The sequence below is a fragment of the Procambarus clarkii genome, chromosome 66 (assembly GCF_040958095.1).
Source record: "Procambarus clarkii isolate CNS0578487 chromosome 66, FALCON_Pclarkii_2.0, whole genome shotgun sequence".
NCBI lineage: Eukaryota > Metazoa > Arthropoda > Malacostraca > Decapoda > Cambaridae > Procambarus > Procambarus clarkii.
The window spans coordinates 12,426,168-12,438,497 of record NC_091215.1 but is presented as its reverse complement, the minus strand read 5'-3'; the positions used below and the strand labels follow the sequence as shown (position 1 = coordinate 12,438,497).

Sequence of the window (12,330 nt, the reverse complement as noted above, 5' to 3'; positions counted from 1 at the left end):
ATTATCTGGTATCTGTTCTTCAAGTAAAATTACCTATTTTTTTGTTTAATTAGTCCATAATTCATAAAATTCCTTCAGGTCGATCTTTATATTTAGAAAAACATCTAATCAATTTGGAATTTAATTTTTCGTTCACCTACAGTTACCTGCTATTATTTCATTGTTATATTTTATGTCGCTGGTCATTACAATTTTCCAAGAATTTAAACAGCTAAACAGCAAGTAGCATCTTGTTAGAGTACAGGAATTTACCTATGGAGAACCTCGATAGCTGCCGAATATTATTAATGATTATATATGTAATTTAAAATAATGAATTATATACCATTTCTTATGTTACGTCTTTGGCGGGTAGGCCGTTCTGCGGGTTTACAACCGAATTGTTTAAAAATCACACTATTTTAAATGTATGAGTCACTAGTATGCTCTGATATATGTTCTGCAATGAAAATAAAGATTGTTTTGTTGTTAATTACTCCATAAATGTGTAATGTGTTAATTCAGTCTAAAATCTTTTTGCAACGTTTATATGCGATATACGTAGCTGGAAACTACCTAATATTTAAAAATAATAGTTACAACATTCTATTAATATATAATGTTTAAATAAATATCACACAAAGTCTGTATATCTGTTTTTAGATGTCTTATAAATTTTTTTTTTAAATAGTATTAATGATGTTTGTGAATCTTGAGTAAAAATTATGTTAATTATTATTAATCTAATTGTTATTATTTTAAGTAAAAGAATTGCAAGTATTCGCATAACCACGGGATCTCTGTTTGTGTATGAATGCACGGATTTGTTTTTGTTATGAGAGGGACGCCTTAGAAAGCATGGTGTAGGCCACCTGTGGCTCGCATCCGATCCCACGATCGTCGTCGCCCCTAAATCAACACAGCAGGTATTTAGTATTTACGATTATAATAAGTAATATTTCTTTTATAATAATATTGCAGCAGGTGGTGTAGTGGTAGGACACTCGCCTGGCGTTCCGCGAGCGCTATGTCATGGGTTCGTATCCTGGCCGGGGAGGAGTTACTGGGCGCAAATCCTAAACTGTAGCCTCTGTTTAACGCAACAGTAAAATGTGTACTTGGATGAAAAAACGATTCTTCGCGGCGGGGATCGTATTCCAGGGACCTGCCCGAAACGCTACTCGTACTAGTGGCTGTACAAGAATGTAACAACTCTTGTATATATCTCAGGTTAGGGGCTAGACATTTACACTCTTAGGTCAGCAAACTAGCTAGAAGGTTAGACTATTAGACTCCACTGGTCAATCGGGGCCCTGCATGACTCAGCTTATCCTAACCTAGCCCAGCTTAAACCATCTTAGCATAGTTCATTCTAGCTGTGCATAGTGCTTGCACAGCCTTGCTTATCCTAGTTTACCTCTTCCTAGCCTACCGTAGCCAAGCCTATCCCAGTATACCCTTACCTAGTCTTGCCTAGCCTAACCCTGCCTTGCTTTTAAACATGACCAGTCCTTCCTACCCTAGCCAAGCCCTGACCAGCTTAGCCAAGCCAATCCCTGCCAAGATTTAGCATAGCCTTGCCTTTTTATTAATATATAGAGGGTACCACCTCTGGTTGAGTATGTAGGAACCCTCCACTTATAGGGTTGAGGGTTCCATATATATATATATATATATATATATATATGCGGAAAATCTACAGAGAAATATGAAATGAGGTGAACGTTTCGGCTTTGTTAAAGCCTTTGTCAACACCAGACTGACCACGGGATCAGTTAGATCAGTTGCGTTAGGTCAGTCTGGTGTTGACAAAGGCTTTAACAAAGCCGAAACGTTCACCTCATTTCATATTTCTCTGTGGATATTCCGCATAAAATGATCAGTGTTTTGTTATCGTCAATTGCATATATATATATATATATATATATATATATATATATATATATATATATATATATATATATATATATATATATATATATATATATATATAACTGAAAACTCACACCCCAGAAGTGACTCGAACCCATACTCCCAGAAGCAACGAGTATGGGTTCGAGTCACTTCTGGGGTGTGAGTTTTCAGTTGCATATTGTCCTGGGGACCATTCAGGCTTGTTCGCATATATATATATATATATATATATATATATATATATATATATATATATATATATATATATATATATATATAATATAAATAATGTGTGTGTAAACATGCCACGTGTGTGTAAATCACAAAAATTAACACTTGATGAAAAATGTGACAGTGTCAGACCACGGAGGAAGAATTGAAACAGGAATTTCCTTAAGTACTTTCATATATTAATACATCTTCAGAAGGAATAATTTTTTATATAAATTAAATTAAAAAAAATCATTCCTCCATGGTCTGACACTCATATATATATATATATATATATATATATATATATATATATATATATATATATATATATATATATATATATATATATATATATATATATATATTTATATACATGTCGTACGACATATATATATATATATATATATATATATATATATATATATATATATATATATATATATATATATATATATATATATATATATATATATATATATATATGTCGTACCTAGTAGCCAGAACGCACTTCTCAGCCTACTATGCAAGGTCCGATTTGCCTAATAAGCCAGGTTTTCATGAATTAATGTTTTTTCGACTACCTAACCTACCTAACCTAACCTAAATTTTTCTACTACCTAACCCAACCTAACCTATAAAGATAGGTTAGGTTAGGTTAGGTAGGGTTGGTTAGGTTTGGTCATATATCTACATTAATTTTAACTCCATTAAAAAAAATTGACCTCATACATAATGAAATGGGTAGCTTTATCATTTCATAAGAAAAAAAATAGAGAAAATATATTAATTCAGGAAAACTTGGCTTATTAGGCAAATCGGGCCTTGCATAGTAGGCATAAAAGTGCGTTCTGGCTACTAGGTACGACATATATATATATATATATATATATATATATATATATATATATATATATATATATATATATATATATATATATATAGTAGCCAGAACGCACTTCTATGCCTACTATGGAAGGCCCGATTTGCCTAATAAGCCAAGTTTTCATGAATTAATTGTTTTTCGACTACGTAACCTACCTAACCTAACCTAACCTAACTTTTTCGGTTACCTAACCTACCCTAACCTATAAAGATAGGTTAGGTTAGGTTAGGTAGGGTTGGTTAGGTTCGGTCATATATCTACGTTAATTTTAACTACAATAAAAAAAAATGACCTCATTCATAATGAAATGGGTAGCTTTATCATTTCATAAGAAAAAAATTAGAGAAAATATATTAATTCAGGAAAACTTGGCTTATTAGGCAAATCGGGCCTTGCATAGTAGGCTGAAAAGTGCGTTCTGGCTATTAGGTACGACATATATATATATATATATATATATATATATATATATATATGTCGTACCTAGTAGCCAGAACTCACTTCTCAGCCTACTATGCAAGGCCCGATTTGCCTAATAAGCCAAGTTTTCATGAATTAATGTTTTTTCGTCTACCTAACCTACCTAACCTAACCTAACCTAGCTTTTTTTGGCTACCTAACCTAACCTTACCTATATATATAGGTTAGGTTAGGTTAGGTAGGGTTGGTTAGGTTCGGTCATATATCTACGTTAATTTTAACTCCAATAAAAAAAAATTGACCTCATACATAGTGAAAAGGGTAGCTTTATCATTTCATAAGAAAAAAATTATAGTAAATAAATTAATTCAGGAAAACTTGGCTTATTAGGCAAATCGGGCCTTGAATAGTAGGCTGATAAGTGAGTTCTGGCTACTAGGTACGACATATATATATATATATATATATATATATATATATATATATGTATATATATATATATATATATATATATATATATATATATATATATATATATATATATGTATGTATATATATATATATATATATATATATATATATATATATATATATATATATATATATATATATATATATATATATATATGTGTGTGTGTGTGTGTGTGTGTGTGTACTCACCTAGTTGTGCTTGCGGTGGTTGAGCTCTGGCTCTTTGTCCCGTATGTATGTATTCATATATATATATATATATGTCGTACCTAGTAGCCAGAACGCACTTCTCAACCTACTATGCAAGGCACGGTTTGCCTAATAAGCCAAGTTTTCATGACTTAATTGTTTTTCGACTACCTAACCTACCTAACCAAACCTAACCTAACTTTTTTGGCAACCTAACCCAACCTAACCTATAAAGATAGATTAGATTAGGTTAGGTAGGGTTGGTTAGGTTCGGTCATATATCTACGTTAATTTTAACTCTAATAAAAAAAATTGACCTCATACATAATGAAATGGGTAGCTTTATCATTTCATAAGAACAAAATTAGAGAAAATATATTATTTCAGGAAAACTTGGCTTATTAGGCAAATCGGGCCTTGCATAGTAGGCTGAGAAGGGTGTTTTGGCTACTAGGTACGACATATATATATATATATATATATATATATATATATATATGTCGTACCTAATAGCCAGAACGCACTTCTCAGCCAACTATACATGGCCCAATTTGCCTAATAAGCCAAGTTTTCATGAATTAATGTTTTTTCGACTACCTAACCTACCTAACCTAACCTAACCTAACTTTTTCTGCTACCTAACCTAACCTAACCGATAGAGATAGGTTAGGTTAGGTTAGGTAGGGTTGGTTAGGTTCGGTCATATATCTACGTTAATTTTAAATCCAATAACAAAAAATTGACCTCATACATAATGAAATGGGTAGCTTTATCATTTCATAAGAAAAAAATTAGAAAAAATATATTAATTCAGGAAAACTTGGCTTATTAGGCAAATCGGGCCTTGCATAGTAGGCTGAGAAGTGCGTTCTGGCTATTAGGTACGACATATATATATATATATATATATATATATATATATATGTATATATATATATATATATATATATATATATATATATATATATATATATATATATATATATGTATGTATATATATATATATATATATATATATATGTCGTACCTAATAGCCAGAACTCACTTCTCAGCCTACTATTCAAGGCCCGATTTGCCTAATAAGCCAAGTTTTCCTGAATTAATATATTTACTATAATTTTTTTCTTATGAAATGATAAAGCAACCCTTTTCTCTATGTATGAGGTCAATTTTTTTTTATTGGAGTTAAAATTAACGTAGATATATGACTGAACCTAACCAACCCTACCTAACCTAACCTAACCTATATTTATAGGTAAGGTTAGGTTAGGTAGCCAAAAAAAGCTAGGTTAGGTTAGGTTAGGTAGGTTAGGTAGACGAAAAAACATTAATTCATGAAAACTTGGCTTATTAGGCAAATCGGACCTTGAATAGTAGGCTGAGAAGTGCGTTCTGGCTATTAGGTACGACATATATATATATATATATATATATATATATATATATATATATATATATATATAATATTTTATATATCCTGCCTGAAATGCTGCGTGTACTAGTGGCTTTACAAGATAGTTCTTATAAAGATAGCATTTTGTGGTTATTCTCTATATCTGGTTCACCTAACAGTAAATAAGTACCTGGGAGTTAGACAGCTGCTATGGGCTGCTTCCTAGGGATGTGTGTGTGTGTTTGTATTCATGTTGAATTTTACAAAGTAGGAAGAGATGTTTGTAAAAAAAAAAATCAAATATTTTTGAAAGTATAAGTAGATTTGATATTTTTCTTTAATTGTTTATGTCTGCATTCTCGCCTCCTTTATAAAATGGCATCATTCTTGCTTTTTTAAGGATATCAGGAAAAGTAAGGCACTCCAGAGATTTGTTGACTCCTTCCTAGTGTTGCCTAGCCCAGCCCAGCCTAGACAAGGCAGGCTGGGCATCCTAGCCTCACGCAGCTTAGCCCCCACCTACATGTTCCATCCCAGTCCATCCTAAGTGATCATTACCTTACTGGATGTGTTTTCTCTTCAGCCCTGAATGTAATGTGGTGGAACATAAGCAGATACATATCAGGTCTTAGAGAATCTGTACTTCATACATTTCTTAATAATGTCTCACAAATATTTAAATAATTAAAAAAAAAATTGTATAATAACTTCATATTATTCTTGCAATTTATTTTTGCATTTTTTTTATACAAAATTTACATTTTAAAAGATTACCTCTATTTTAGATTGATGACTTGAAGACTACAGTGCCATCCACAGCAAATCATGGTCTTAAAATATCTCCTAGCAATGACGAGACCAATTTTCACAGAGATCAAATTTTTGCTAAGCAGTAGTCACAGGTAAATATATATTATATATATAATATTATATATAAAATTAACTACTTCATTGCTCAAAGCACCTTTAGACATTCTGAGAGTTGTGCTATTTTATTAATTAATTAATTAGGCTATATTTTAATGTTTTGTAATGTTTTCATTACTTTTTTTGTTTTGAAATATAAATTGTTGAGTTTTGAAACATTTTGACATTAACTATACCTGAATATTTATAAACAAAAAAATACCAGAACTATGTCCTTGACAATTGCACTAAGAAGTCTTTGCCAAAATCAGGTGCTCAGTGCAGTAGTTAAAAACTTAAAAGTTGTACCACCTCTGGTGCAAGATTAGGGACCCAAAGCCTCAGAGAAGAAAATAGAGAGTACTCAGAGAAGGCCTTGAATAATAGGCAGGCTGTTTGTGTGTGTTTCGACGGTAAGCTTGATACACCAAATGTAGTTACCTAAGTGTAGTTACAGGATTAGAGCTACGCTCGTGGTGTCCCGTCTACCCAGCACTCTTTGTCACATAATGCTTTGAAACTACTGACGGTCTTGGCCGCCACCACCTTCTCACTTAACTTGTTCCAACCGTGTACCACTCTGTATGCGAAAGGAAATTTTTTTATATTTCTTTTCTGTTTAGTTAGTTTAAATCTATGACCTTTTGTTCTTGAAGTTCCAGGTCTCGGGAAATCTTCCCTATCGATTTTATCAATTCCTGTTACTATTTTGTACATAGTGATTTTATCACCTCTTTTTGTTGTCTTCTAGTTTTGGCATATATAATGCCTCTGACCTCTCCACATAGCTCTTGCCCTTTAGTTCTGGGAGCCACTTAGTAGCATGTCTTTGCACCTTTTCCAGTTTGTTGATGTGCTTCTTAAGATATGGGCACCAAACAACCGCTGCATATTCTAGCCGTGGCCGAACAAAACTCGTGAACAATTTCTTTAGTATTTCGCCATCCTTGTATTTAAACGAAATTCTGAAGTTTGAAAGCGTGGCATAGGCTCCTCACACAACGTTCTTTATGTGGGCCTCAAGTGATAGTTTTCTATCTAGAATCAACCCTAGACCTCTTTCTTTTATCAGAATTATATAAAGATTTCTCACATAATTTGTCGGTTGTGTGGGTCTATGTTCTATTCCACATTCCATAACATGGCATTTATTCACATTAAATTTCATTTGCCAAGTGGTGCTCCATATATTTATTTTGTCCAGGTTTTCTTGAAGGGCATGACAATCATCTAAATTTCTTATCCATCCCATTATCTTAGCATCATCAGCAAACATGTTTATATAATTCTGTATTCCAACTTGTAGATCATTTATGTAGACAATGAACATTTCTGGTGCATGTACTGTGGTACTCCACTTGTGACACTTCTCCAGTCCGATTGCCTCTGATTACTGCCCTCATTTTTCTATCAGTCAGAAAATTTTTCATCCATGTTAGAAGCTTACCTGTCACCCATCCAAAATTTTCTAGTTTCCAGAACAACCTCATATGTGGAACTCTGTCGAAAGCCTTTTTTATGTCTAGATAGATGCAGTCAACCCAACTACCTTTTTCCTTTAAAATCTCTGTGGCTCAATCATAGAAACTGAGTAAATTCGATACACAGGATCTTCCAGATCGAAAACAATACTGTCTGTGCGATATTATATAATTTCTCTCCAGGTGTTCTACCCATTTAGTTTTTATTATTTTTTTTTCAATCTTTTCACTGTTACACTTGTCAATGATTCAGGTCTATAACTGAGAGAGGTGGGGTCTTCCCTGTTGCCACTTTTGTAGATTGGAACTATGTTAGCCTTTTTCCACATGCTATGACTCCTATACACAGGGATGCCTGAAAGATCAGGTGAAGTGAAAGGCTGAGCTCAGATGCACATTCTCTCAGAACCCATGGGGAAACTCCATCTGGACCAACTGCTTTGTTCTTACTTAGCTACTTTAGCATATTTTCCACTTCATCTCTAGACACCTCTATACGCTCTATGATGTTCTCAGAAATTCTTATTGTGTCTGGTTCTCTTAAGATTTCATTTTGTATAAACACACTTTGGAACTTTTGGTTTAATGTTTCACACATTGCATTATCATTTTCTGTGAATCTGTTTCCTATTTTCAACCTCTGGATATTATCCTTTACCTGCAATTTGTTGTTTATGAATTTGTAGAATAGGCCCAGTTCTGTTTTACATTTATCCATTATCCCTTTTTAAAAATTTCTTTCTGCCTCTCCCCTTACTGCTGTATAGTTGTTTCTCGCATCTTTGTATCGCTGGTATGATTGGGGGTTTGGCTTCTTTCTATGTTGATACCTGCTTGATGGGGTTCTGCTCTTCTACTCCCCAAGCCCGGCCCGAGGCCAGGCTCGACTTGTGAGAGTTTGGTCCACCAGGCTGTTGCTTGGAGCGGCCCGCAGGGCCACATACCCACCACAGCCCGGCTGATCCGGAACTTCTCTTAGAAAACAGTCCAGTTTTCTCCTGAAGATGTCCACGGTTGTTCCGGCAATATTTCTTATAGTCACTGGGAGGACGTTGAACAACCGCGGACCTCTGATGTTTATACAGTGCTCTCTGATTGTGCCTGTGGCACCTCTGCTCTTCACTGGTTCAATCTTGCATTTTTTTCCATATCGTTCACTCCAGTACGTTGTTATTTTACTGTGTAGATTTGGGACCTGGCCCTCCAGTATCTTCCATGTGTATATTATTTGGTATCTCTCTCGTCTCCTTTCTAGAGAGTACATTTGGAGAGCTTTGAGACGATCCCAATAATTTAGGTGTTTTATCTCGTCTATGCGTGCCGTATATGTTCTCTGTATTCCCTCTATTTCAGCAATCTCTCCTGCTCTGAAGGGGGAAGTGAATACTGAGCAGTACTCGAGACGGGACAACATAAGTGACTTGAAGAGTACAACCATTGTGATGGGATCCCTGGATTTGAAAGTTCTCATAATCCATCCGATCATTTTTCTGGCTGACGCAATATTTGCTTGGTTATGCTCCCTAAACATTAGATCGTCGGACATCATTATTCCCAAATCCTTGACATGCTGTTTTTCTACTATGGGAAGATTCGATTGTGTTTTGTACCCTGTATTATGTTTCAGATCCTCATTTTTGCCATACCTGAAATTTATCACTGTTAAACATCATGTTATTTTCTGCTGCCCAATCGAAAACTTTGTTGACATCTGCTTGTAGTTTTTCAATGTCTTTCATTCCATTTTTGTGTCTTTTGGTCTGTGGCCCTCTCTCAATTTCTGTTGAACCAATCCTGTTTTCTGGCCCTGCATCTCTGTTTTGGTATGAATGTTTGTGTGCCTTCATTGTATATTTTGCAAAATTTGGCATACATTTAAATTACTTCCCTGTCTAGCAACAAGTCTGCCTAATTACTTATTAAAAAAAAATTGAAGTTCCCCATAGTGACCTCTCTCTCTTGAAATCAAGTTTATCAACTGTTTCAATGTCCCCATTTTCTGTGTGTGTGTGTGTTTGGAGGCTAAGCTTGCTGATACCATGTGTGTGTGTGTGTTTGGAGGCTAAGCTTGCTGATACCATGTGTGTGTGTGTGTTTGGAGGCTAAGCTTGCTGATACCATGTGTGTGTGTGTGTTTGGAGGCTAAGCTTGCTGATACCGTGTGTGTCTGTGTTTGGAGGCTAAGCTTGCTGATACCATGTATGTGTGTGTGTGTGTGTGTTTGGAGGCTAAGCTTGCTGATACCGTTTGTGTGTGTGTGTGTGTGTGTGTTTAGAGGCTAAGCTTGATGATACCATGTGTGTATTTGGAGGCTAAGCTTGCTGATACCATGTGTGTGTGTGTGTTTGGAGGCTAAGCTTGCTGATACCATGTGTGTGTGTGTGTGTGTGTGTGTGTGTTTGGAGGCTAAGCTTGCTGATACCGTTTGTGTGTGTGTGTGTGTGTTTAGAGGCTAAGCTTGCTGATACCATGTGTGTATTTGGAGGCTAAGCTTGCTGATACCATGTGTGTATTTGGAGGCTAAGCTTGCTGATACCATGTGTGTGTGTGTTTGGAGGCTAAGCTTGCTGATACCATGTGTGTGTGTGTGTTTGGAGGCTAAGTTTGCTGATACCATGTGTGTGTGTGTGTTTGGAGGCTAAGTTTGCTAACACCGTGTGTGTACTCACCTGTTTAAATAATAATAGGGGTGTGTACCACCTCTGGTGCAATTGTAGGGACCCACAGCCTTGAAGAAAATAGAGTATTCAGAGAAGACCTTGTGGATTCTCACTGAACACTAATCTTTTCTTCTCCTATCACCCCTCTTATTTTGTTTTATGCTGTATTCTATTATATATCATATAAATACATAGCCAAATGGCAATATTTATTATGTCTATACAAAAAGAAGACATCCACTTTATTTTTTTTCTCTCCTTTGTTTCTATGTGGATTTTGTTGTGACTAATGATTCTCCTCCTTCCCATCAACAGGTCTTCCTCACTGGGCTTGCTCGGCTTTTGTGTTACTGTGAGGGTGCCATCATCGTTTACCCTTCAAGACTGACTCATGCTGGCATTGCATTTGTGGACTTCCCTTCACAGTAAACAGTCCTTCTCCATATGGTGATTGTCCAGGGCAAGCAGGGTGTGACTGCCATCTTGGAGAAGCAGGGTCTTTTAATATGAAGAATCTTCCGTCTTCTCTACTTACGCCAGGTTGTGCCGGCCTTGCATTCTTGTTACTTCATGGCCCTTGGTCCTTTTTTATTTATTTTACATAATAAATTTTTTTATTAATACCCGTGTTTCACAAGAGATCCTTAACATTTTAAGCACCAATTGTATTGACTAATGTACGTCTTGTAACCTTTAAGACATAAATAGACAAGACATAGATAAATGAGTGAATAATACTGAGTGACTAGGTTAGGGCGAGGAACATAGTACAGTGTCTGGCTTTGGAAGAATGCCTACTGTTTTAGAAACCTTATTGCCATGATCATAATCGTATGGGTTAAAAAGCATTTGTTGTCACTCCTACACTGTGGCTTGTTGAGCTTGAAACCTTTGCTCCTTGTTCGTGTTACATCTGACCTTTTGAAGAAATTGTATGAATCAATATCCTCCAAATTGTTCAGTATTTTAAAGGTTTCGCTCTATTACTCTCTCATTTGCATATATCTAAGCATATAGATTAGATATAGATTTAGATTAGATTTTTTATTCAGGTAAAGGTACATACATTGCAGATGAGTTACAAAGGGAAAGACAATGACTAGAGTTCACTAGCTCTATTGAAAGAGAAACGTCTGCAAGACAAGTGTGGGCAAAAATTAAGGTAGCAGCGGCTCACAACGACCCCCAACGGCTTCATTTTGTATCTTCTCCAACTTGCCCATCCTACCTTTACCAAAACAAGAAATGACAGGTGCAGCATAATCAATAAGAAATCTTACAGTACTCAAGTACATCATTCGTAGCACTTGGACTCCCACTCCTTTCCACAGCATGCCAAGGCCTTCAGAGGTTGTAATCTCTTCCGACATTGACTCAACAGTCTGTTCATCTCAGTTTCCAAACTCTCATGGGTATATCCAACATATATGCCTAAATATTTATATATATTAACTCTCTATATTTTTACCGTTTATTTCCAATATAATGGGCCTCCGACTTCTACATTCAAACTTTAGTTTTGTCTTCATTAACCACTAGTCCCATGTGGTGACACTGGTTTCCGAAATTGTCCAACACTGTTTGAATCTTTGAAATATCTTTGCCCTGAAACAAAATATCATCAGCATATATGATTGGAGTTACCCAATTTGAGTATTTCTCAGATGCTATCTTATTCATTAGTACATTAAACAGGGTGAGACTCAACACTCCTCCCTGAGGTGTGCAGAGTTCTTGACCTTGATACCTTGAACCATACAACCTTGATACCACACCTGAGCCTTCCTTTCCTGAAGATAATCCCCTATCCAGCGCAATAAT

General features: G+C 35.3%; 1 long non-coding RNA gene across 1 annotated transcript; it reads left to right on the top strand.

The window, feature by feature from the left end:
- Window positions 1-818: 818 nt before the first annotated feature.
- On the top strand, window positions 819-11,119 carry LOC138355111 (uncharacterized). The gene is made up of 3 exons (XR_011223829.1): window positions 819-905; window positions 6,248-6,364; window positions 10,825-11,119. It is a non-coding gene; the product is annotated as an uncharacterized lncRNA (long non-coding RNA).
- Window positions 11,120-12,330: the final 1,211 nt, after the last annotated feature.